The sequence below is a fragment of the Ciconia boyciana genome, chromosome 13 (genome assembly GCF_034638445.1).
Source record: "Ciconia boyciana chromosome 13, ASM3463844v1, whole genome shotgun sequence".
NCBI lineage: Eukaryota > Metazoa > Chordata > Aves > Ciconiiformes > Ciconiidae > Ciconia > Ciconia boyciana.
The window spans coordinates 6,168,274-6,195,314 of record NC_132946.1 but is presented as its reverse complement, the minus strand read 5'-3'; the positions used below and the strand labels follow the sequence as shown (position 1 = coordinate 6,195,314).

At 43.3% G+C, this 27,041-nt stretch overlaps 1 protein-coding gene across 5 annotated transcripts in view; it reads right to left on the bottom strand.

Moving 5' to 3' along the window:
- MAD1L1 (mitotic arrest deficient 1 like 1) overlaps nucleotides 1-27,041 on the bottom strand; it is a 378,641-nt gene that overhangs the window by 95,312 nt on the left and 256,288 nt on the right. The window lies entirely within an intron of this gene.

Genomic DNA, 27,041 nt, shown 5'->3' with positions numbered 1-27,041 from the left:
CTAACAGCAGACAAATAGACTTCCTCACTCGGATACCTCTTTGTCATTCTGAGGTTTAAGGCTTTGTCTGTGCTGTGATCAGAGACATAACTGTAGCACATGTAGACCATATGTCTTTGTTTTAGCTAGTTCAGAGTCCAGCACTAGGATAGCAGAAACTTCAGCAAGAGCTTGAGTATGAAGGAAGGTTTTTGGCTGGGCTTATACAGCCCAAGCTAAAGCATTACTGTTTCCCAAGCGAGCTGGAAAAGTTTTTACTCAAGTATTTGCCGAAAAGTGCTTCCATTGACCTCCCAAGCATAGTGCAGGAAGAATGCAGGATGATAACTGCAAGGCCATGGACTTGCCTATGATTCACCTCGGAGCAGCTGCAAGTGCACCAGAGGAATGCGAGTCTCCTCTTATCTTCTGTACTGCTTTACTTAGGCGCTCCAGGTGGGACAAAAGGATAATTCAATGTGTTAAGTTAAAGTGCCTTAAATGCCACTGAGGATGCCCCTGCTCAGAAGTACTTTGGCCTTAATCCAATTCAGCTTAATCCCCAGGCAAGGACAGGAACTCTTTAATGGTTAAAGAGAACTACACGTCCCTCTACTTCTGAGTGAGGGCATCCATGCAGGGAGGGTTAACGCTGGCCAACTCCTTACCTTTGGTTAATTCAGCTCCACCTCCCTGAGCTGCTTGTGGAGATGATGCACGAGCAAAGTATTTCCTTTACTCCAGGTCTCCCCCCAGCTCTATCTCACTTTATCAACGGGAGCAAGCCAGTCTTGGGGAACATCACATATCAGCTTGTTCATTAAAACACTCCTATACAGGGAATCTCCCAATTGCTGGGCATGTAAGGTAAACAGAGTATCCAAACCCTGCTTACAAGGCTGAAGGGCTGTGGGTTACACACTGCCCCTTCTCATGAGCTTGAAAAGGCTGTCTCTCTCCTGACCACCCACCTTCCCATTCCTACCAAACTCATCACTGCGTGATTAACTCAACCCTTCCTTGGATTGTTACAACCTTTTGCCCATCATCTCAGCTGGGTCTGGTCTTTGATTAATTGAGTAATCAGCCTCTGAAATCAGGAGGTTAATTGGCAGCTCTGACCTCAATATTCTCACAGTCTTCATTCAGCTATGCAACTGTTAAGGACAAAATTCCATATATGAAAGTAAAAATTCAGTGACCACATTGCAGTGGTAAATAACGTTTCGCCACTGTCAGAGACAGCACTGCCTTTAATATATCGCACATGTCCAACCGCGATATTTTTTTTCCTAATAAACGCAGCCTAGCCTTGGAAAAGTAAATCTGCCTTTTCCTACTGCATCTCGGAGGCTGTCTTTCCTGACTTTTATAACCTTGGAGGTGGATAGCACCCTAATTCATTAACTCTTTGAACAGCTTTCGTTATTCATGAAGAGTTAGTGCCTTGTCCACTGTTTTGTCTCTCAGACTCGGTACTGCTAATGGCCGTCAGGAGCATCCTCACACCCGTTGGGTTGCAAGCCTTATCACCCACCCAGCAGCGCTGGCCTAGTTAGACTACAACCATGTGAATCTAGAATAGCAACTAAGTGATGGCAACTGCTTTCCTCCACTACCCTCAGAGTGAAAAAGGCAAAACTCTGACTACAATCAGTCTTTTATGCAAGAAATCCTGAGCTTTTCAATTCAACTGAAGGACTAGCAAGCCTTCACTCCTGACAGTGTGCCCTCGCCTCCTCCCCGCTGTTCCTCCTGGCCCTCTTTCCACTGCCTGCGGCAGTTTCGGTGTATTACCGCGTCAGCCGTCCTGGCTGAAGGAATTCATCTGCATGAAAAAACGTTATCTCCCCGTTAGAGATGCTCGTGTCAGCCACTGGCACAAGGTGCTGAACTCGGTAACTGCTAATGTAGACACAGCCAAATGTGCCAGCACCAGCCAGGGACAGGATAAAGCCTTGTCATCCCCTCCGCGGCTCCATTAGCAAATCCCCAACAGTGTTTCTTTAGTGGCACAGCTTGGGAACAGGGCAGAAAAAAACCACAAGCAGGTACAGGGACACCATAGGAACGCTTAAGTTTGCAACTGCCCCTGGTGAAAGGTCCGTTGAACCCTGACTAAAACAGAGATTGCTCTTCCTTTACACCCAATTAAATTGCAGTCCTCAATAGTTCAGCTATAGCAACTGCTGATGCCTACCTCCCGCAGTATTTATCCCGGGGAAACAATTCAACCAGGAGCTCTTCCCAGATTAACTCAGGACAGCACTCAGGACCGTGACTACTCCCCTGCTTTCCTTTGAGGGCTCTGCCGACACAACCAAGAAGCCACATTGTGAGAAGGACTCATGGAAGAGTAACTTGGTAGGAAGGTAACCTGAGACTTGAGAAATGGAGGATAGGATCCTACTGCTGAAACAAAGCCATCTGAGATGCTCTAGAATACCTTCCACAGCTTCCGCAGGAAAGAAATTTCTTACAGGTTCTGTGTCCTACTGCTCAGCCCCAGGCCAACGTCTCAGAGGCTTTGGGGTGTCTAAAATGGCACAGGATGCCTGTTTTTAGGCACTGGGTACCTAGGTAGCCTGTCTGCACCATGGCTCTGCCCACGTACAGCCCTGGCGCCGCAGATTCCCTGCACCCAGGGAGCAGCACAAGCAGCATATGCACTGAGTTGGGGACAGTAATTAATCTTTCTAATATTTCCCCCACCAAGTGAAGATGTTAAGCTAAGAGGCAGCTCATTGTTTGCTCTGTGTCTGAATTCAAAGATGTGATGGCACTAATTCTTAAGCCTCACCTAATACCGCTAATTCCCACCAAATTTCTAGCACAGTCAGGAAAAATTGATTTAAAAGTCATCATTTGCACAGAGTGCAAGTCAGCGTATTTCAGAGCAATGTTTAAGGCATAGCCATAGAAGCCACTGAACAGAGGGAGATCCTTTCAGGATGGGTCGAGGTGCATTACTAGAGCAGGTTTCTGATGACAGCATTACTGTTTCCACCCACTCTATCTACCACCTACAGAACATCAAATGTCTTTATCCTTTAAGATATTTCACAACATTTGGAGAATTAGGTTTAATTTTATCTTTAAAAGACAGTGTTTGAAAACTAGAATCCCTGTATTTAGAGCACTCGTGCGAGGTCCTATGTTTGACTCTGTTACACTTGCATAAAATAGGCGAGAGAATTTGCAGGTGTGCTCTGCAGAAACAATGGATGGGGAAAGTCACACCGTAAACATCCTTCATCCCAGAGAAGGGACGCTGAAGAATCTCTCACTGAAGCATTAATGAAACAAATAAGAACTGAGAAAATAAGCGTGAGATTTGGCAGGATATGCCTTGGTCAGGGATAATGACTGGCTGTTTACTTTGCCTGGAAAAAAAAATAAAGAAGGAGAACAGAGAGAAAAGGAAAATATTTGGAAATCATACTGCCTCATCTCCTTTGTATTCTGGCCAAGAGTATGCACAAGAGTTGCCCATCCTGAAGAGTTTGATGGGGAAAAAAATCCTCACTGAAAAAAATCATTAATCTGTTACAAAATTAATATTGACAAATTATTAACTTCCCCCTAATGATACTGCTTCTTGAAACACCTTGTATTTTCACACACTTATATTGACTTTAATGAATAATTCAAACTATTTTGGATAAATAAATAAAATATCAGTTGGCCTTTCTTGGTCTCATATTGAAAATGCCACTGCTTTTTATTCCATAGCTTTTACACTCCTTACATCTGAAAATGTTCACAGAGCCTGGAAATACCTCAGCTTTCGCTCTTGCTCTGAGTTCAGCTAGGTCAATCAATAGCAACAGCAGTCTCTACACCAAAGAAAACCAAATCCACACCTAACCTTTTCCCCAGGGAAAGAGGAGGAAACAATGGGGCTCTCAGCATGCCAAAAGTGGCATGAAATTAAATGTATCACTAGTCTTTTCCAGGAAAACACAAATTTGTTCTGCCCGTCCTCAAAGATGCCACAAGCCATGTAGCTGCATTAATTCAGTTGCGATCCGAGCTAATATATCTCTTTCTCAGGAAGGCCTGAAGTCCTTTCTAACTCTCCATTAAAGGTTACTTTCCCTTAGTAACATGTCTGGGGGTCACTCACTCCGACACACACAGGATAAAGTATTTACACATGAATTCCCATCCCTGCTGACCCTGCCAGAATGCCTCAGACAGATGCCACCCAACATTGCTATGGAGGATACCATATTTTTACCAACCCTGCTCTATTTAAACAACAGACTGCTTAGATTTTGTTTCCAGCCTACAGAAGGGATGCCAATACCATCTTGTTCTCACAAGGTCCATAATGGGAGGAGGAAATGCTGTTTTCTCAATTCCAAGAAGCAAGGCCACAATTACCCTTATTCTCTCCCATCTGCACAAGCTGCTTCTCTCCATTTCCATACCACCATGCCTGCCATGCAATGTCACCCGTCAATCACCCCCACCTGTACCCCCAAACTGTTATTTAATCTCCTATTGCAGGTCTGTCCTTCCCACCCAACTCTCAACTCTCTGCAACTCTAACATTGCCTTCTGCACCTGAAATCCTTCCAGGCATTCCCCTGTTCAAACCCCAAGCTGAAGTCGTCTCTTCCAGCTTTAGTTTATGAGGAACAGCATCTGAAAAGAGTTCTGTGATCTTCTGTGAAGGACACAATATAAAAATAAATTGTACCGTATTAAATAAAGGCTAATAGAAGAAGAGCTGAGCATTTTCTGACGTAGGCGAGTTTATGACCATTGCTTTTGAGAAATAAAATCCGCTTTGCTAGATTTTATAGGTGTGTTTTACGCCCTGGGTGAGGGAGCAGGGGAGAGGGACCACACGACCCGACCGGCGTGGCAGCCCCACGCTACCCTCACTCGACCTTACAGTCTGGCAGACTCAAACCGCTCTTTGCAAAACTTGCAATTTGTGACATTACAACCATGAATTATAACTTTTCTTGAAGGTAAAAACAGTTTTATATTCAACAGACTGCACTGGCTGTTCAATTTTAAACCTAAGTAGTATTTATTTGATCAGTCAACACAGGTTTATTTTTAAACAGCGTATGTAGCATATGGTTCCGTGCACCTCCCAGCCCCCTCCTCCAGCCACCAGCTTGCCCTTCCAGCAGCTCAGGGAAGAGTTTTCAAAGGCAGCATGATACAAGTAAAGGTCTCCGCTGCCATGGCCAGCTACAGCTCTTGCACTGCCTAAGAACTCTCCACTAAGAAAATTTCCCATATGTTTCTCTTCACTGAAGATGCTTGTCTGAAGCCTCCATTTCAGACAACCCACGTACCTTTACAAGGGTAGCATTTCTTGGAGAGAGGTCCATAATTAACCTTTATCCTCGGATAACCTGCACAAAGTGGCAGAGGGCATCAGAAGGCTGGGGTGAAAGAAGCAGGACACTGAGGACTAGAGAGAGGAAGCTATGGAAGATCAGCTTCCACTTGTAGTATCTACACACACTCAGAGCATGGATTAGGCTTAAGTAAAGGGTTCTTTCCTTCTCCTGATAACCCTGAGATTACAACGCAAGGTTGCAATACTCACAAGCACGCTGGAAGGTGGCCTAGGTATGGGATTCAGCCCTGGCAGATGAACCACCACCGAGCGAAAGGCTCCCTTAGGCGATCCCAGTGTGGGCACTGCTTGGAGCTTTCTCTGCCCTTCTCCTCCTCATTGGCAAAGCTGTTTCGGAGTGGGGGAAGGCAGGAAACAAGCGGGCTTTTGGTAGCCCAGCACCAGCTCAGCTCCACCCCCGCAGCGCGTCCACGTTTTCTCAGTGAAGGCAGGGCAGCGTTGTGTAAAGAGACCCTGGGTAGCTTTAAAATCACTGGCTTAAATGATGTGAACAGCCTGCTTGCAGCAATACAGAACTCAGTGGGGATGGCAACACTCACCCCAGACGCAGGATAAATTAACCTCAGGAGAGCTATTTATTGCCCAAGGTGGACTTCACCAATTAGCATGATATGGCACAAACCGTTTGGAAGTTAGAATTGTCACACTGGTCATAAATTGTGAACTAACCAGGAAGACACCTCCCTCCACCCCCCAAATGATGATTAAAGCCTTCTAGCCACATTTCCCTTCCATATGGCAATTAGAGACCAACAGCCCTTCCCAGAAGAAAGTGATGCCAGCCAGAGCTGGAGCTACTCATTAACTTCAGATGCAAAAAATAGCCTCACCTTAAAAATACAAATATACTGTGTCACTTAAGTTTACAGGAAAGTAGTTATCTTCTGCTTCTAGAACAAGCCAGCAAATATTACGCATAAGTCTTCCAGTCTACCTGTTTTCCAAGTAACCTATTTTGGAGTTATCAAAAAAACCCCCACCCTGTCCCTGGGACTTTTCACAGGCTACAGTTCAGGGAAGTCTGGTAGCAAGAACAGGGGCATAACTTGTATCGCTTCTCAGAGGAAGGAGAATCACTTCTCCACTAGGCTGTTTCCAAGAAAAAGAGTGGTTTTGAAACCACTGAAGTGTCTAATGTAAGAATTAATCCTAGGGACTATATAATTAACATATATAACACGCATTGTTAATTACATGGGGTGGTCTGCAGAAGCATCTAATAGGCGAATTTATCCCCTGCCTGATCACCTCCCCTGCACTCTGCCCATTATCTTGTTTCCACAGGCACATCACTACTATTACTACTACCCCAAAACACTGGATGCTATTTAAACCTCCAAAACAGCATCCAACATCTGCTATTAAAACAAACACAGAAAAACTGCTCCAGAAATATTTGTTTGTTCCTTCTCAAAGTGAAGATTATTTGCAGGAGTTATAGGCATTCACAATACAGGGTGGACAATATTCAATCATGCATTAGAGAGTGCTTTAAAGTTTATTATCTAATGACGTTCACCGAGGCTACGAACAGGAGCTTTTCACTACAGGGAAGAGATGGTTTCAAGGTTTCCCAGGAGCACAGCCGTTTTGCTCTTACTCCAGGAACCTTCTATGCTCAAATTCTGATGCTGAGACTCATGGAAATGCTATTTGGACTCGGTGATAGTGTCCAAGATTACGTTACTTACACTACCTTGTCTCCCTCTCCCTTGCGCTGTGAAGTCTGCGCTCACAACACAAAGATATCGTAGCTTTGCAGGCAGATGGATCTAAATATAGAATTAATAAACACCTAAAGAGATTCCTACCATTTCTAAAGTAGCTTATCAAATAACTGTGTGGTGTAAGACGGAGTCTGAGATGGGACAGGGCACCATGCAGGTGTCCTTTAGTTCTCATCTGTGATGCACAGACCGAACCCTAAACCCTGCAGACTCCCTGACTATTTGGAGGGTGTTTGTAAATAAGCACACGCTGCTGTGTTGGCCTAAATCCCTTCCTACCCACCAACTGCCTCTCTTCTTGACAGACATTGTAACACCATTACCGTCTCCAGAACTCACTTTTTTGAGACAAAGCCCCGTGCCCCCTTCCCTAGGTAAGGCGTCTTTGCTGAAAGGTCAGCCTGCCATTTCATTGTTTGCACGGCCTGGGCTAATGGAACCGCTTCCGCTGTGCGCAGCACGCAGGCGGGCTGGAGGGTCGCAGAGGACGGCGAGGAAAAACGCACACCATTTCAGCCAGCCAGCGGGGATGAAAATACAATTGCACTGCAACAGATAAAGGCAAGTCTCTGCAGCACGCCACCTTATTTGTGTTTTTAATGGGAGAAGATTGTGGAGTTTGTTTTAGGGCTTCTGTTCCAAAGGAAACTAAGCTCTAAAAAGCCTCCACTCACTCCTTCTATTCAATTCTTTTTTTTTTTTCCCTTGTTTATCCCCTTAATAGTGTTTTGAAGTGTTGGCACTGCAAACATATTGCTCTTGGCCTGAAAGCACTCTGGATGCCAAGTAGTGAAACCTTCCCCAGACCCTTCTTTTTGCTCCGTGCTCCTGCAGCAGGCCCCACAGGCACGTACTCTGCTCAAAAATCACACCAGACATTTCCTCTGTGTGCTCTTCCGAGTGCCCTGGACCTCCTCTCGCAGGATAGGAGGTTCTGCCCTATTTTTATTGGCATCTTTTTCATGTTCTACTTCATTTTCTGGTGTCCACATTATGAACAATCCTTTAAAGATGATCGTGCTGGAGCTGAATGAAACGCTGGTTCAGCATGGAGCAGCAGAACAGCAAGAGGGGAAAAGGGGCTTTCAAATAACAAAACTGCAGGAATGTGACACAGACGTAAAGAAAACCAATCTATTTTCCCTGAAGCATGAAAGATGTTTGGAAACAGAGCCATCTCCTGGATAACTAGGCTTTCAATCACATTATTCCAGCCTCTGGAGCTCACGTTTCCATCGCAGGAGTTTGAAGTGTTATTATGGATAGGGAGGGCTGTTTCTCTTAGCCTTGTGCTAACGCTCTTTAGCAAGAGGTGAAGGCTTGAAGCCTCCATGCAATGCCCACAAACCGTCCCAAGACTGGCAGGACCACCAAATCATCTCTGGGCAGGGAGACGGGAAAGGTAACATCTGTCTCAGCCCAAGCACCGAGTCTCGTTTCCCAATTCTGAATTATTCAACACGTGCTAACTTCCAAACCAGTTCAGTTTTAAATTTTTAAATATTTAATAATTGGGTATTAAATATTCATGCAATTTTATTAGAAATTTTGGAAGATGGGCACTAAGGCTCTAATTGTTAAGTTCATCATTGGGACTGACTGGCTACTCAGACTTTCTAGCTTCCTAGAGAGAGGAGGAGGAAGAAAAAAGGCAAAACAAGTATTTATGGACCTCTCCGACTCCGAATCACAAGACAACACAGACACCTGTGCCATTCATTTTCCAAAAAAATCACCTCTCTATGAAAAAGCTGAGAAACCTACACTGGGAACATGCTTGAAAGCCCTCAGCTGCAGTTTAAAGAATCTTTAAGAGTTTCACTCCAGTGTCATAGAGGAAGATGTCCATCTCAGACATCTGTAGTGTATCTGACTGGTAAAGGGACAGCTGAGCAGCCTCTGACTACAAGAGCAACAAGAAAAACGTGCAATCGGTCTCAGTTGGGATTCAGGGCAGATGCAGGGAAAGTTCTGCTCAACACACACCTGGAAGGAGGCCGATTCTTCCCTTTTCCTGACGCCTACTCAGAGGGGACTATGAGATGTATAGTTTCCCCTGAGCTGGTCTGACAACTTGGATTCATTAAATAGCCATGACTGTTTCTCTCCATGTAGCTCCTGCAGACCATGTTTTCTTCTTTTCTACCCCCTCCTTTTTAGTAGATGACATCTCTTTAACCCTGATCCATGCTGAGAGCAAGCCCATGTTCCTGTCCCTCTGTATTATGAGCACACATTCCCTACCGTGCCAGAAATTGTATGGTTTACACAAAAGATGACACACAAGCCCTGGAATTATATGCAAATGAACGGATCCGTTCCTCACTTCCTAGCATTACAACTCTGACTTTCCAACAACTGCATGGGGTAATTTCTGCACCAGCTTTCAAACAAAGGGCATCTCTGTGTTATTAACGTCTCACTGTGGCAAGCAGTTTGTCACCTTTCACAAAAATGATCTGAAAAGACACCAGCAATTATTCCTAAGGAGATTATTGGGTGGCTATGTTCCAGCACAGCAGCTGGAAGCTAAAGTGACATAATATTCACTGGGAAAACTCCTTTTTCAAGTCAAGAGAACATGGAACAGATTAAAAAATGAACTAAATTGGAAACAAACACAAAACTAGAGGAAGAGTCAAGCTTGTGCCCTTCAGTTTTGTTCATCTCTATACCAACATTAGGAGCACATCTTCAGAAGAAAACTAAAAGCTCCTGATTATGACACAAGATGACAGGACATTAACTTTGGAGACTTATCCTGGGAAGGAGCTTTGTATGTTATAAATAAAAGACCCTGAGGAAGAATGACTCAAGCACCTCTTTCACCTGCAAAAATCCAGCTGATTTCTAGGTCTTGTATGTTTGGTTCTTCCAACACTTTCTAAGCGCTGAGGACTAAACATCTGCAAGACAAACGAGTGTTCTCTTCCTGGGATTGCTGTACAATTCCTCGTTGTATCTGATAATAGGACCCAAGAACCAACATTTACCTGGCTAATGTTCACAAGTGAAATGGGGCAAAGAGCAGAAGCCCCATCTAATTTCAAGTAAGCAATTACTCATGGCTCTTGGACAGAAACGAGTAAGTAGGGTCCATGCTTGTGCAAGAAGGATCAAGGGATCCAGTCACCCAAATTTCTTCAGCAGTGGGGAAAACAGTGTTGGAGAAGGTGATGTTCTACTGGCTGTCCTTTGAGGACAGGTCATGTCTAGTTACAGAATTGTAAATTTGGCAAAATTATATTAAATTGTAAATTTGTAAATGTAATTAAAATTGTAAATTTGGCAAAATTATATTAAAATAAAACAAAACAAACAAACAACAACAAACCCCCCCCCCAAAAAACAACCTAACGGTCTGCCCTTGGAGATAAAAGTAGAAATTTCTTATGAAGTGAAATACTTCTGCTAGTGCTGAACCAGCTCATTACCTTCACCTCTGTGAAAAATGCTTTTCATTACTTTGATGGAAGCCTCTTCTAAACACCAACACCCCTGTTTAGAGACCTCTTCTTTGGAGCCAGAAAAGCACAAGAAAATCTGGACAAGTTTCCCGTTTGCGATGATGGGAAAGAACGAACTATTGCTGTGCTTTTTGGGTACATATTGTCAACAACTCTAAGCTCGGTCTCTTCACACAACCTATAAATATATTTTAAAAAATTATGAGCTCTGCCCATTTCAAGTCTGAGAAACATCTGTACAGTACATAATGGTCCAAAATGGAACCTTTATTATGTTTCTTTCTTCACCAACGTTTTAAAACGTTTCTCTACATCATCTAGGAGGTGCAGTCCAGAGTCGGACATCATGTTGCTGCCATACATTTCACACAATGCCTTCTGCAAGCATAGGACGACAAAGCCAATGTGTAGCATAATACAGCCAGGGGACAGAACAGATCCATGAGGAGGCGAGGACACACAGTGACTTCGCAAAGTTAACTTATAGGGTAATTCATAATAAATAATTAAAAAAAAAGGAGTAGGAATAAGATTTTCAGAGAGAGAGAGAATGCAGAAAAGATTTCAGGACTGAGTCAAGCACTCTGAAATCTAAAGAAAAAAAAGAAATAAAATAGTGGGATTTGGAAGAATGAGAAAACAATGAGAGACAGACAAATGCAGTCAGCCCACAGCCACCCAAAAGGCTGTATAGACCAACCTGCTAAAGACAACACCTTCTGTGGATTCTTAGAGCTCTGCCCAAATGCCGAACAAGGGCAGTTTGAATAAAGGATCTAGCCAAATCACCAAGGAGGTTACAATTAGTACCACTTTTAATTCTTATCAGCTGAGGGACTTTGGTGGAGGAACAAACAGGAGTGGTGACTGATTTCACACCTGTATGTTCAAATTACCTTAAACAAGGAGAGCAGGACCACCTGGGAAGACCTCAAATCACACAAGAATACTTGTGGATAGATCTAATAAGACAGAAGCCCTTTCTTTTTCCTAAGAAAGAGAGATTTTAATGGCCTATAAGCCTTTTTTGCAGCAGCAGGAAATAACACCCAAATTACAGATTTCTGCTACAATGCAGAAGGCTCAGTATCTCTTTCTTCGAAGGAAGGCCACTGAAAGAGCCTAGTAAAGGGACTTGATGGCTTGAGAGTTTAAACTAGAGCTTTTGGCATAATTTTGACTGCTAATAATACTACTAAAATGCTCTGATAGAGGAGGTTTGGGTGGAGAAAAAAGGTGAGGGAAGTAGAAACATATTCTTAATGAAAATCTCATTTAGCAGTTTTTTTGGATGTGCTTAAAAATTCCACTGAGGTCACCATTCTGGAGAGATGACAAACTCCTGGGATAAAGGCTGGAAAATCCTGGTAGTCATGTCACATTTAGCAAGTCAAAGATATGTTTGTATAAGGCTGTAGAAGGCTAAATCCATTTTACATGCTGTATGTATTATTAATTTCTGACAGTGGGCTTAGAAAAACCTAATTCGCTGGAATACGAGCTCCCTTTGAGCGGAGGGAAGCCTTTTCAAAACTCATCTTTTATTGACTGAGTCATTTTTGAGTCAATCTGTCTGCTTTCGGCAAGACAAGAGTTTTAAATCTTCTCTCTTTTTTTCCTCCTTTTTGAGTCGTGGCAAGTCTATTAAAACCTGCTAATGTATGCAGCAAGGCCTCTGATTTGAAATGTAATGAATTCTTCAGATAGTGGCAGATTAGGGGGAGAAGATGATAGAAACAGCCAGAGACTCCAAAAAAAGAACTCTCCAGAAAAAGAGGAGGAGAAGAGTGAGAAAGAACGAGAAAGATTAACCCTTTTTACCCAGAAGAAGAAAATCTTTAAGCTCCAATAATAGAATCAGTTAAAAAGCAGAACTGGAAGAGGCAGAGCATCTTCAGGCTTGCCTGGGGCTGAACGAGACAAAGAATAAATGAATCTTTCCTCCTAGACTTTCTTGTAAGATTAGGTAATTCCCTAAGTGAAAAATGAATAACTTAGAGAAAATTAGCTCCATCCATATAAATAAGCCTTCATATTCCAAACTCGTCACCCAGAGCTTCCCAGGCAAATGCCCTGAAACATTTTTGCTGTTGTGTAACAGATGGTTTCCTCCTCCCCCCTTCCTTGGTTTGGTTCCAACCGCAGTATCTTTCAGGTGATCTTGTTTTAGCACAAAAATGAGCATTTTGGGTGTAAATCATCAATCCTGTTAGTGAAAGGATGCTTGGCAGTTTTATTGTATTTGGCATCTTTGCAGTGCTGGACAAACATTACACAGTTACACAAATGAGAGATTAGCACTGTCTCCATTTTACAGATAGAGGAGCTAAGGAAAAGAAAGTCAAGGATGCTACTTAATTCGACAGCAGTGATCTGGTGACAGCCTGGGCTGAGAACGCAGAATCTGCTGAATCACAGCACAGACCTGGAATATCTTCCTGTTTAACAGGAAAATTCATAGCTCAGCCTTGAATTTGATGGCTTTAAAAAATAAAATTAGCTCTATAATAAAGTTCTAATGAAACAAAACCTTAGAGAAAACAGTCTGATGGAGCACAGGTGACCCAGTGGATTTTAATTAAAATTAAGCTCAGCATAACTGATGCAGGTGAGTAAATACAGGGGACTGAGAAACCAACCTTGTCAACCTAATGCCCCTTTGCTAATGACAGGCATTGAAATGTTTTAACAATTGAGAAATCCCAAATAACAGAGGCAAAATCCTTCAATTTAGCATGCAGCAGAGGTATCTAAGTCCATGCATGTCTTGAAGGAGAGACTGTCTTTCCCTACAGATGCAAGGCATTCGGTCCTCTATCACACAAGTCAAACTACAAAAGGCAAAAAAAAGTTTAAAGAAGTGCAAAGTTAGCTCAAAAGCTGCTGGAGGCACAGAGACCGTGGAAAGTAAGCATGAGTTGGAAAAAACAGCAGCAGGAAATCTTTGCAGTGGGATACAGGACACAGGTAAAAGCGTTATCCTGGAGGCCAGCAAGCCATGGGAGTTAGCCTGGCTAACTCTGGCTGCTCTTGCTGACAAACACATTTTTTCCCACCCTGGAAAATAACAATGGCTGTATGCCTGCGCCCACTATCTCCTAAACTCCATCAGTCCCTTGATGTGATTCTCCCCAACTGGGAAACTGTCTTTTCCTATCTGTCTGTTTGCTTCACAACCCTGACGTGAAAGCCGCAGAATTCACAGATATGAACTTTTACATCTCCACATATTAGTGCTTTTGGAAAGAAGAGGAGGTTACGCTTGCTTTTATGTACGTAGACACAATGCCAACCTTTCGCTTGGTCTCAACCCTCTGATTGAATAGCTGGAACTCACTCTCTGAATCAGTAATGAACTAAAGGTTATGGCAGGGAGCACGCTGTGCTGTGTATATACCATTTTTCAGAGAAGATAAGAAACTTAGACCTGGACCGTTACAGAAGAGGCAAAGCATTTTCCTGGCAGAGCATTTTTATTTGGGGACGAGGGCACGAACCAGGACTGTGGCATCAGCCCTCATGTCCTGTACAAATGCCATTCACGTAACTGCATTCTGCCTCCTCCACTTTCAAGTTAAAAAGACACTTCTCACTTTCTGCCATAAGGACGGTTCCTGTGTGGCACTAAGCGGTTACTCTATTTCACACTGGCCGTGCATGCGTTTTAGTGATGGATGCAGCAACCCTTGTGCATATTTCCTATAGCTGTGAAGTCTACAGAGCACTTTGGGAATCCTGAGAGGCTGACATGCTTATTGCAGCAAGCCCTGCCAACACCAACTGCTGTAGCAGGCTCATAGAATAGCCTACCTCAGAATATCACTATTTTTGTTTTTCAACTGCAGTCTGCATTCCCCCTACACAGCCTCTTGATCCCTCCTTCCTACCCTGTTTGCTTGGAAGATCCTCTTGCTTCTTGGCATTGCTTGAACTCTTTCATCTCTCTAACTCCTGAGAGCTCTGAACCAAACACTGCCTTGGTACAGGACCTAGCCTATTTGAAATAAGATCAGTCAAGAAACTGAGATCCATGATGCTTAGTCATCAAAGAGAGTATTTTGGTGTAGGAAAAGAGCATACCACATAGACCTTGACTCTTGGTCTCCAATGATCCACACCCAGGGAGCAAGTGGGCAGAGAAATCTGCTCTCTTGCATTGCAGTCTTCCATGAGAAGGATGCATCTCAGTTTTGGTTTAGAGAAGGTTTCACTCTCTGCTGCTGTGAACTCTTGCCACTGGGGTCAATGACACCGAGTGCCACGGAGACTGTGCTGCTGGCATGAATGGCACTGCTGGGACAGGTCAGCCAGAGGTTTAGGAAAAATATATGTTGAGGGACAAGTGAGGGAAGTGAAAAATGGCACGCACAAAAGGTCTCTGTGCGTGGGATGTGCAAGCAACGAAAAATAGATTTACCCAACTAGGCTAAATCAATGAATTAGCTCTGTGCTTGAAGAAAAAGTTATCATTAAAGGCCGTGCTATTCAGTAGCTCACTTTACATCTGAGAAAAGTCTGCAAAAATCCTCTTGCATTATCCCTAGCCTTACAGATTCTTTCTTTTCATCTGAGACTCAGATTACCCATTAAGGTGTGGTGGCCAAATCACATTCAAACTATTCTCTGTAAAATAAGAAAACGCTTTGGTCTTTCCTGTCCTCTTCCATCTCATTCCCTTCCCATGTCCACATCCAAAGCATTTAGCTCCAGCTTTCAACAGATGCACAAGTCCTGAATACCAAAAGGACACACAGGATGTTATCTAAATAACAGTACTCACTTCTCTGTCCTACAGGCTGCATCCTACTTCTTCAGCACCAAAGAAAAAGAGTTCATTTAAAATCTTCATCAACTTCTAAACTCAATCTAACGATAGAGTTAGAAATCACCAGTCACATGGACCAATTTTGACCTGCAGCGTTTCTGTTATTTCATCCCCCCTTTTGTGAACAGGGGTGTTGCTATAGTGGTGACAGCAGCACTGGCAGGCTGGTAGCAGAGCATCTGGGCTCAGCCACACCGCGGTGCTGAAACATCTGCAGTCGCTCACATCTGGCCACCCTGATGCTTGACCTAGCAGCACCAGCTCGAGCAGATGTGCTCAGCGAGGGATTAAGCAACCACGAGAGCCAGCTCTGAGCTGTGCCAGATCTGCCTCTTCCCCTGCTCCCGGCACCCCAGTGGGACCATAACCAAGTGGAGTTAAACAAGGGAGTTAATAAGTACAGCTGGGGTGAGGTAATAAAAGCAAAAGACGACTAAAGAAATACTTTCACAGGAAGGTGAAGCACAAAACTACCGGCAACTAAAATGCTTTTACCACACTGAGTTTTTATAGAAACGTGTTTGCTTTTTCTCAACCACAGAAGTCAGAGACTGTAAACATCTGCTCGTTCACGCAGTCTCTCCCCCACAATGTTTTGATTTAGGTATTTTCCTGTAATGTTTGCAACTTAAACACATCAGAATTGTGCCAAGGCTTCTGAAACAGTAAAGGGGATTGGAGTTATTAGGAAAGTGAAAAGTTAATAAACCCAAAGTCATTGAAACAAACTTACAAGAACTCTAGCATCGCTCTGAAGCATTCCAAAGCAGCAGAGCTGAAATTACCTTGAAAGCATCTTTCCAGTGAAACTAAAATGACCTCCCTTTCAGCACGAGACCTATTGAAGTACCTGGACCCTTTGGAAATTATAATCTTCCTGGACAGCCACGTGCCAGTTATAACATCAAAGTATTTTAGCTGATAGACATTATCAACAGTTGCTTCCAAAAGTTAGTGAGCTGGAAGCAAGGCATGGCTGTTGTACTCTCAGTGCTATTTATTCTGCTGCTCTATTGATTTTATTTATTTGTATTAGGATTCCAAAACAAAAGAAGTCAATTATGGCTTACTAGGAATTATAAAGAACTTGTGTAATTGGGCTTCTGATTTAGTTATAAATACAAATAGACATGCTACACTAAGAAGTAAAAGATAAAGCCATAAAGCAAGGTTCGCATTATTTGCAGCCATTCAGAGTAAAAAAAAACATTACAGAAAAGCTAAAGAGATTTTTATTAATGCTTTAGATGACTTAGAAAAAAGTCACTTAATCATAACATTGTAAACAAGGAAGTTCTACAGCAGTATTTAAAAATATCTGAAATTGTTTCAGGAGTCCCATTGATTTGAATTAGGCAGCTGCATAATCACAGGGGCTGCAATTTTAATGAACATTTCAACAGGAAATGTAGAGCTGATTATATGTATCAAAACAGGAAAGATCCAAATGCTGCAGCTCCTCTTTTTTTGTTGTTGTTTTGTTTATTACCTTAGTGTGCATATCCAAACCGACTCTAGAGCTAACACAGAACTTACCTGACCGCCCCTCTCTCGGCGGCAGCTCCCGATGCTTCTGGCTGCAGCTCTGATCTTCCTGTCTTGATACATGTCATTAGGCACAGCATTTTGAAAAATAATTAGTGATTCAATCAGATTTTACACTGGATCAAGTGACTGGAAACTTCAATGCTGTGCTGCAGTTTTCCCTTAACATACTTTAGGGCATGTTATATATACTTAATTAGATAATGTTTATACAGTGCTTTGAAGAAATAGGGAACTCTGCGAGGGCTAGGTCGTATTTTCAGAAAGGAAAAGAGCAGTGTTGAGACAGCATGGGCACCGAGGGAGAACAAAGCTCTGAGAAACTGAACACCACCTTCTTTCAGAAAGGTTTCGGGACATCTGAGAAAAAAATAAGTCAGCAGCTTCCAGCATCTAGGCACTAAGAAAGAAACAAAAGTTGTAAAACACGGGATGCTGCAAAGGCACCTAAATGACAATGTTGCTGATACCGGTGTGAGAATAGTGGTAACAGTCAGAAAGGCAGCAGCAACCATGCAGAAGAAAAACTTTGCGTATACACAAGCACAAGGCATTGATTATTACGCTGTTAAGGCAATTTGCAAGATAAAGATTCAGACAGAGTTGTAGGCCTTGATGAAACAACAAGGAATGCACTCCACTCCTGTGAACACTCTTATTTGTAAGAGTGGGAACTAATGGAATAAAAGCATCTTGCTTCCTATTACTTTGCAGCGAGGGAGGCAGGGCTCTTTTTGCTAAAGATAGGGTGCTTTGTTGGCTGCATGCTAAAATAATAAATACACTGCGAAATACAAACATGTGGTCACCACAAAAGTCTTTTTAGCAGGAACAGGGGACAGTGCCTGGTCTTCACCAGACTAGGGACCCAGAGCAAGCACTGAACGGGATGCAGATCACAAGGAGAGGGAGAAGGACAGGTTCTCCTGTGCATCACGATGAGGCACCACACAAGTTCTCACAAAGGGCACCTGATCCAAACCTCTGTTAAAAGAATCTGGAAAGCAACAACGCAAGCTGTGGCTAATCCACTCAGAATGGCAATGAACAAGTGATGTTGCATCCAGCCATTTGCCTCCCTACAGGGCAAGCGGCACAGAGAGGGCTCCAAACAGTTGCCAGCAAGCAATGAAAGTAAACAATGTACGCAGGGAGCTTCAAAAATGATTGCAGAGAGAGCCCTGAGCTTCTGTTTTGTGCGTTTTTTTTCCTTTTTTTTTTATTTGCCTATAACTAAATTACATGATTTCTTTGCAAGTCTAATTAAGCAGTTAATTGATGCTGGTGCCCTTTAGCATCTGGCATTTAAGATTAAGTAAATAATGGAGAAAAGTGCATGCAGCACCCAGCAATAATTAAACACAGCAAGGGTTTGTTCCCCCACCCTCCCCCATTTTAACCTGTTATGTTTAAATCTCTGAGGATAACTGTCTTTAATACCCTCAAAAACACTTACACACCATATAATGATACTTCACAACAGCGTTTTTCCTCTTAGAGATGGTGGGTAGTAGATGTATCTTTGATCTTAACCAGCAGGTTTTATTTTACACCTTGCACTCAGGGGAAGGAAGAGCTTCACTGCCACAACTCTACCCAACTGAAGAGCATGTTAAATGGATCTTCATGGGAATATACTTTTGAATCCAGGAGTGTGAGTGTTGGGATCATGCATTAAAGATTTAAAGGTCAAACTTCTCCCTTTCTCATGTGCTTGCTCCTTCCTGATAGTCCATACAATGTTATTCATCCATTTCCTGCAGACTATGGAAATGCAGATTATGGAAAAGCTTTCCTGTTAGTCTTCTACAAGAAAGATTGAGGTATATAAAATAAAGCTGTATAAAAAAAGCCCTTTGGACAAAAAAAGCATCCAGAATTCTAGACATCACTACAGAACATGGATTCAGCCAGGGGAATCCATGTTTTTTGCAGGCATTTTCAGGCGCTGTCTCCAAGGTTGCTGGTGCGAGGCTCACTGTGGATTGCTATACACAGGCACTTCAACTCACTGCTTGGAGCAAAGGAGTGATGATTTCACATACAAAAGGTCTGATCAGGAGACACGTCTGCCGGGGACTTAAGTCCTAGCTATATTTAAGGTAAGCTCAAGAAGTGAGCCCACATGAACCTCATGAGGTTCAACAAGGCCAAGTGCAAGATCCTGCACCTGGGTTGGGGCAACCCCCGGTATCAATACAGGCTGGGGGATGAAGAGATTGAGAGCAGCCCTGAGAGAGACTTGGTACTGGTGGATGAAAAGCTGGACATGAGCTGACAATATGCACTCACAGCCCAGAAAGCCAACCGTATCCTAGGCTGCTTCGAAAGAAGCATGGCCAGCAGGTTGAGGGAGGTGATTCTCCCCCTCTACTCTGCTGTGGTGAGACCCCACCTGCAGTACTGCGTCCAGCTCTGGGGTCCTCAGCACAGGAAAGACAGGGACCTGTTGGAGCGGGTCCAGAGGAGGGCCACAAAAATGATCACAGGGATGGAACACCTCTCCTATGAAGAAAGGCTGAGAGTTGGGGTTGTTCAGCCTGGAGAAGGCGGCGGCTCTGGGGAGACGTTATTGCGGCCTTTCAATACTTAAAGAGGGCTTATAAGAAAGATGGGGACAGACTTTTTAGTAGGGCCTATTGCAATAGGACAAGGGGTGGTGGCTTTAAACTAAAAGAGGGTAGACTCAGACTAGATATAAGGAAGGAATTTTTTACGATGAGGGAAACACTGGAGCAGGTTGCCCAGAGAGGTGGTAGATGCCCCTCCCTGGAAACATTCAAGGTCAGGTTGGACGGGGCTCTGAGCAACCTGCTGTAGTTGAAGATGTCCCTGCTCTTGCAGGGGGGGTTGGACTAGATGACCTTTAAAGGTCCCTTCCCACCCAAACCATTCTATGATTCTATGATTTTTTACACGTAGAGCACTGCACTGAGTGTTTGCAGTCTGATCTTAAGAGTCCAGTTTCCTCAGAAGGCCCCATATTAAGGACTGGACTCGAGTTATAAGACCTACTCCAAGACTTACACTGTAAGAAACTCTGAAACAGCTACGGCAGGACAGCCTCTGCTGCTCCCCCAACAAGCCCACGCAGGAGCATGAAGATCACTCCCTGCCTTACACTCCAGCAGGTTAACGCGAGTCAGACTGCCTCTCTAATACAGCTCTGATTTAAACTAACAACAGTATGAGAGGTTTTTAGTTCTTCCAGAGCTGCCTGATGGAAGGAATTGCTGCCCAAAGATTAGTGCCACAATCTCTTTAGACTCTGCAAGCAAGAAAAGCTAGCGTGGAGACTCATGCCCACCTCCCATGGGTGCTGCAAGTCTTAATTAGTATCTCTAGCATACTCAGACACCTTTGGACAGAGGGTGCTACAGAGGTGGAAAATATTATCATCATTATGCCTGCTACCACAAGTGCTGGCATTGAAGGCAGAGCCTTCACAGCAGATGGTGAAGTCGCTAGCACGGCTGGCTGCAGTTATAATTTCCCTCATCACAGACGCTCCTTGTTGGAGCAGGCTTCACCCGATGATGTCTGAAGAGCAAAACAGAACCTGCACTGTCAAGACTGCATCGTCCCGGTCAGTATTGCTGACACATTCAAACCAGCCAGCACTCAAATCACTAGAAAGTAAATCATCCAAGGGACTTTCTAATTAAAAAGAGCTTCACTTTAATGGCAACGCTTTCTCCCGGCTGTCACAGCTAGCCCTCCCCTGAATTCTGATCATTAAAGGGAAACAACAAAGAATTAGTCAGCTTTTGTTAAGTGTCAAACATTCCCACTCTAAACCACGAGCAAAACAAGGAGAGACATTTTATAGCTCTCAGAGCAACTTTATACCTTCCTAAACACTATTCCTGTACCTCTTGCTAATTGCTCATTTGCCCTGGTTTTATGGAACAGCCTGGCTCCCTCCACCTTCGACAGAGGAGAACAGCAGTGTTTAACATGCTGCAATAAGTGGGATATGTGTAGTTCTAATTTTTATCCTTATTTATTTCTACACTGTTGGAGTTAGCAGCCTAGGACTCAGAGCTACCTGAGGTGTAACTAAGATGCCGTTAGCTTTAAATCTGTTCCCAAGTGCTGCAAGCATCCTCTCCATTTGGCTTAGGACATCCCCTTGCAGATGAAGACTTTGCATACATGGGAACATTCTGCTTAAAATTTTTCATTTCACCAAAAACTTCCTAGGGACTCCAGAATACAGGCACAAGGTAAAGCTCCTCTCCTTTTTCTGTGTTTTTTTCAGGTTGTAAAATGGAAGTATCCTATAGAAGAAAGAAGTACTTTGAAATGGAAGTGAAGAGTAATTTCCACTACTCCTTGTGACACACAGGAGTCCAAATACATTCTGCGGGGAGCTTGCAAACGCATCAGCACACTGCCCATGTACCAAGGAAGGGACATACCAAGGAAAGCACATTATCATGGAAACAACCTGACCAGGAGTTACTTCAAATGGTGGCTGATGATGAAAATGCCTTTAGCCCCCATCTGTCACACTGATCTAACATCACCAGTTCTAACTTAAGATTTATTTTTACCACTTTTGTAAAACAAGACGGAACCCTCCCCTTGCCTAAATTCTGCTTCATTTCAGGGAAGTCATCACAATATGGCAGTCTAAAAGGGGAATCACACACCATCGTCATTATCAGCCTATTCAGAAAACCCTTGCTGAATCTTTCAGATCTGCGCATTGCCTTTGATGCCACTAGTGGCGAGATTTTTGATGATACATCCGCAGTCTCTAGCGAAGGTAGATGCTGCTGCTGCCTCCGGCCCTTCCTTACGGAAGTCTCTGATCTATTTAACTTAAATACTTCTGCTGCACACCTACAACGGTATCTGATCATCGCAGAAGGTAACTTCACAAAGTTGCATACCTACCCAATAACCCACCATGCTACAGTACTCCAGCAGGACATATGAAGACTCTTCTATTCAGTACAGACAGAAACACACTTAGACAGCCAGAGAGTGAAAAGGCAATTCATGAATCTGGTTTCAACCAGCTTTTCATCTGTCTGATTTTCATCCATCGAGCTGGAGCTGATTGGATATAAGAATGAATATGCTGTTCCCTAATGGAGGCTGGATTGACTTACTGCTCTCTAACTGGAGATCATGCCAGATAACATGGCACTGAAATGGAGAAAATGTGGAAACACTGAAATAGTGAGTGAAGACTGCATCAGCTGCTGTGACTACATAAACCGCACCAGGTAGCTTTAGTTTAGTCTAAATAGTGGATTGCTCCCAGGTGCTCAGAAATCCCTGATGGACAGGCATGACTTTCCCCTGAGTTTTAAGACTTGCTATGATTTAACCCCACGCCTTTGCCTCCTTTGCACAAAATCACACCAGAAGCGCGAGATGACCGCACCGAAGCCAGCGCCATGCAGAACGCTGTCATCTGCTTACTGATCTGTGCCATGCCAGGAGCTCACCGCAGCAGCGCTCCGGCCGCTGTACTGTCTGCTGGCGGATTCCCAAGGGGATTGCAAGGTGCTGGCGTTTTTCCGAACGAGCTGAGAGGGTCTTACACCTTTTTGTTTAGGATACCGTGTGATTAGTAACCACTGGACAAGCTGCCCAGAATACCTGGATGTTAGCAAACCAGGTCGATAGGTGTGAAGATACTAAGAGAGGCTTCTCTCCCTTCCTATTGACGTTCTTCTATCAGCACCACATTCAAAAGGCTATCACAATGTTATCACATCATGGTACTGATGTCAGTGCCATGATTAAGATGGCAAAGTAATTACAAGTGTCTGCTGATTGCTTTCCAAATAAATGTTCTCCATTCCAAATAAATCCACTATGGATTAACATTTCTCCTACTTGCTCGCCGCCTAGAATGTATTTGATTAGAAAAGCCTGATCAAAACTCTGCTTGACCATTTTTCAGCACTTCACCATTTTTCTTTTCCTCATCAGGAAGAAAAGTGTATCCATTAGTTAACCTTTTCAAACACATTCTTTTTGTAGTCTAATTCAAAGAAGGATTATAAAAAAATCGTCAGACTTGGCATCTGAATAGCTTTTTGTGAGTGCAGGGAACAAGCATTCATATATCAGAACATCAGCATGGGGAGATAAGGGTAGCTGTATACGTGCATGCTTATCTGAATGCAAGATCAGTACTGTGAAACCAGCATAAACACCAAGGACAGAATCCATATATTGATGTAATTCTTAGTGGTACTAGTGCATTTGTGTGAATTTGCAATTAAATAAAGCTTATTCCTTAAAAAGAAAACAAGAAGTTAAGGATATAATTCAAGGTCTATTGAGATCAACAGGAATTTTTTCCATCGCATTTGAATATAGCTCCCTCTCTCCCAACATGTCTACCAGAATATTAAGAAAGAAATTACCTGAAATTTGTTTGTATTATTTTTAAACAGACCAAGAAATTCTCAGTTCTCTTAGTCTGCTTTCTAGCCCAGCAAATCCAAAGCTCTCCTTTCTTCCATGGCCAACATTTAATGTATTTTAAGCCACATTAGTTTCATACCAAAAAAAGCCATTGAAAATACTACAAATACATGTGAGTGACAAATGAACTGATGCAGGAAACATAACTTTGAATCTCCTGACTTTTATGCAATTAAAATATCAACTTAATTGTTGGATCTGTGTAGCTTCTCTCATTTTAATATGTAAATCAGTCTCTATTACTCTATAGCTCAAAGAATGTGTTACTCTGCTTACTTGATTAGGCTGGGAATTGCTGGTCCTGCTGTCACTATGTTTACACTTTAGTGACAAGTTTGCACATCAAATTCACATAATGCAATGTCATCAACTTACTCATCAAATATAAACTTCTTAAATACAGCCGCTGCTCTAGAATATTGAAACAGCCTTATTTTACTTCATTTACAGCCCCTAAATAATCAGGGTAAGTGAAAAGAAAAATTGGGAACACAACTGGAAAACAGTATTTCCCAGGAAAAACAGCATTTCCCAGGAAAAACAGCTTTCCACAGAAAAACAGGTAGGTAAACCAGAAAAATGGCCCGTGCAAAAAGTTATCCTTTGGATTCTGAATTTTAGTTGCGCATGTTACCCCTTTAAAATGTGGAACGAGTAGACATACTTTATTTCTCAGTCTCTACACATTCACCCCACCTCATTTGGGATTCAGTGTTAAGGAGTCCCTATTTATTCTGTGAAGACGGTCAGATTTCAGCTCCCGGACACGTATACTTACCTGGAAATTGAAATGAGGACTCCAGAGAAAAAACAGTAAATTCAGTAATTTTTTTTCCCCTGTTATGAACCTGCCATAACAAGAACACCACCATCTTGGATAGTATTGAGAGGGAACGTGTAAATAAATTCAGTATTTTCCCATTCCTGTCATCTTTCCTGAATCTAATAAACATCCCCAACCAAGCGGATATTCACCTTGCCAGCACAAGGCTTTTCAAGACGTTCCTGGTAACCTCGACACCCATTGCAAAGTTCCTCTACTAGATTTCCACTGTTCTTTACTGTTCACAAAGGCATCAAGCTTTAATTTCCAGGAGAAACAATACATTGACAAGATGCAGAGCAGAGATCTGAGGCTCTCTCCTGCCGGCAAGCTCTGCCACGCTGGCAGGCTGGTTTTTCTGTCAGGGAAATCGTGTCGGCCTGAATTTGAGACATCAGCACAAGCCTTTCTTCTCAATCTTGCTGATGAATGAAAGAGCATTTTCAATTGTGTACATCTAGAGGCCTTATGGCACATCGGTCCTAATCAAAAGCTGCTCTGTGATGCAAACTGCTGTAAGAGGCAGCTCATATCACGACCCCGCAGGATCCAAAGGGCAGCTGCAGATAATACGGCATTTCCTTCCCTTCAGGAGAAATGCTGGGCTGGAGGGATCTAGCAGGAGCATCCTGACTGCTACATAGCCACCAAGAAGGCAACAGCCAAATAACGAGAGCTTGACTCAAATACCCAAGCAGGAAAACACAACTGCCAAAGATTACCAAGACCCATAAAGCTCAACAGCCTCAGCGCAGACGGATGTAGAAGAACCAGAGGGATGTAGAAGAACTACGGCCACGAAAGGTGGTATCTGCAATGTGGCAGTTTCCGTACGGTACAAATTTGATGGTGTTTTATAGGGATCTAGCAGGTGGGAAGGGGTTAAAACACAGGAGGAGGAAGGTTTCAGGTCCTTCCACTACCCATTGACTTCTTGCCTTGCCAAGGCTCTGAACTGCCCCTGATTATAGAAGGAGGAGCACAGCTACTTCTGGGGACTCGAAGGGATGTGCCTGGTAGTGAAAACAAATCATCCTCACGGTCACTTCATGTTTCACTCAGCTACTGATGGACTGAGAACTAGAAACCCAAGTCAGCAGGCTTAAAAATACTGTTTCTATCAATGATTCTCCTCTAAAGCCACAAATAGAGTAAGCCAGGAGAAGACAGAATATTCCCTGTCAGCCCAGGTTTCTCCACACATTTTCTCTTGACTTATCTGGTCCCAGAAGCTACCTCTAACCTTACCGTCAGCCTCAGCAAAGGTGACCTCTTCCTCCTCAGATGTAACACCACGGCTTTACTGCATCTGTACTGAATAAGGAAAACACATCCACCGAGGAAACAAGCAACCTTCTCCTCAGTAGTATTTTCTTGCAGTGCTACTCATTTCCATTACACTCTGATTCAAGGCAGGATCTCTAAGCCCAGACACCCTTCCCTCAGGAGCCTCCTTCCTCATATTGCTATAGAAACCATTGTAGATATTCTCGTAGTTCAGTGTTTAAATTTGGTCCCATTCATCACATATACTTTCTTATTTTCTTTTCCATTTCCTTCTCCCTCCCAACTTATTTTACTATTTCCTTCTTGGTAAAGTGGCTTTATTTTCTCTGGAGCAAGGCTCCTGCTTCTACTAAAGATTTCGTAATCAACTTCTACACAGTGCCTAGCAAGAGGGTAGGAGATGCTTTAAAAAAACCAAACCAAACCCTTGTAGGAATCACTGGAGCTGTATGGAGGTATTATGCACGTTCACAGCCTGCCTCTTACAAAAGCAGAAAGACCGAGGCCTCCAGGAACTCCACACGTGAACTGGGTGGAAAAGAGGGGCCAGGAAGAAAACCTGCAGCTCTTTTGCTCTTTGTGAAGGCAAAAGTACCGTCTGGGTAGGAACCTTTGACTGACACCAAGTTTTACACATTCAGTAGCTACAACAGAACTACGTTACAGGATTTATTACAAACCTCTGGCTCCCTGGAAGGCAGAAGGAGTCTGAAAATCCTAGCAATGTCTCACTGGCACCTCCCATCACAGTTTCACAAGAAGCTGCAGGCTTCAGGCATCCTTGGGGGTTTGTTCGGTCAGCAACCCCTGTCTACCCACTCGTGTCCCAGCCGTTCGCAGCACACAGATTAAGTCGTGCTCGGGGGCAAGTCTCTCTGGTTGTTTAACAGACTCATGGCATGCTGCCACAGGCAGGGCACACTGTTTTCAATATATTCAGTGCCGCATGACTTCATATCTGTGTTATCGCCAAAAAAGCTTGGGAATCTATCTGGATGACAAATGCTATATATGATAAAAGAAACTTTTTTTTAACCTGGGAACATTTCTTTCAGCTCTCTTGAGGTACTATACTTTCATTCAAGCCAGGAAAACTGGTTCTTTTTAGGCGCCTGCACTGACTTCAGTAGGGCAGAGCATTTACCATCAAAGGCCACACTGCTCCTGAATCAGGACACACGAAGGCTTCAAGGTATCTTCCCCTTGTGGCTAGACTGCACAAATCTATTGACATATTATAACGTAAAAGGGTTTTATAGACTCTGCCCACCAACTACTGTAACACTGTCAATACTGAAGTACAGGAGGTCCCAACTTGGTTACAGTCTTTTAGGAAAACAGGTATATTTAGCAGCCCCACCTCATTACCTATAGTGCTGGGCTGGGACAAAGGGATATGGATGGTAAGGAAGGAAATCAGAGTAAGCTCTATTTAAACTACCAGCTTATTCCCAGTCTTAATATACTATTCAGGTCCCAGACTGGTCTAAATGTCTGCAATAGAGAAACTAGCACCATAAAAACAATAATGATAATAACTAGCTGAGAG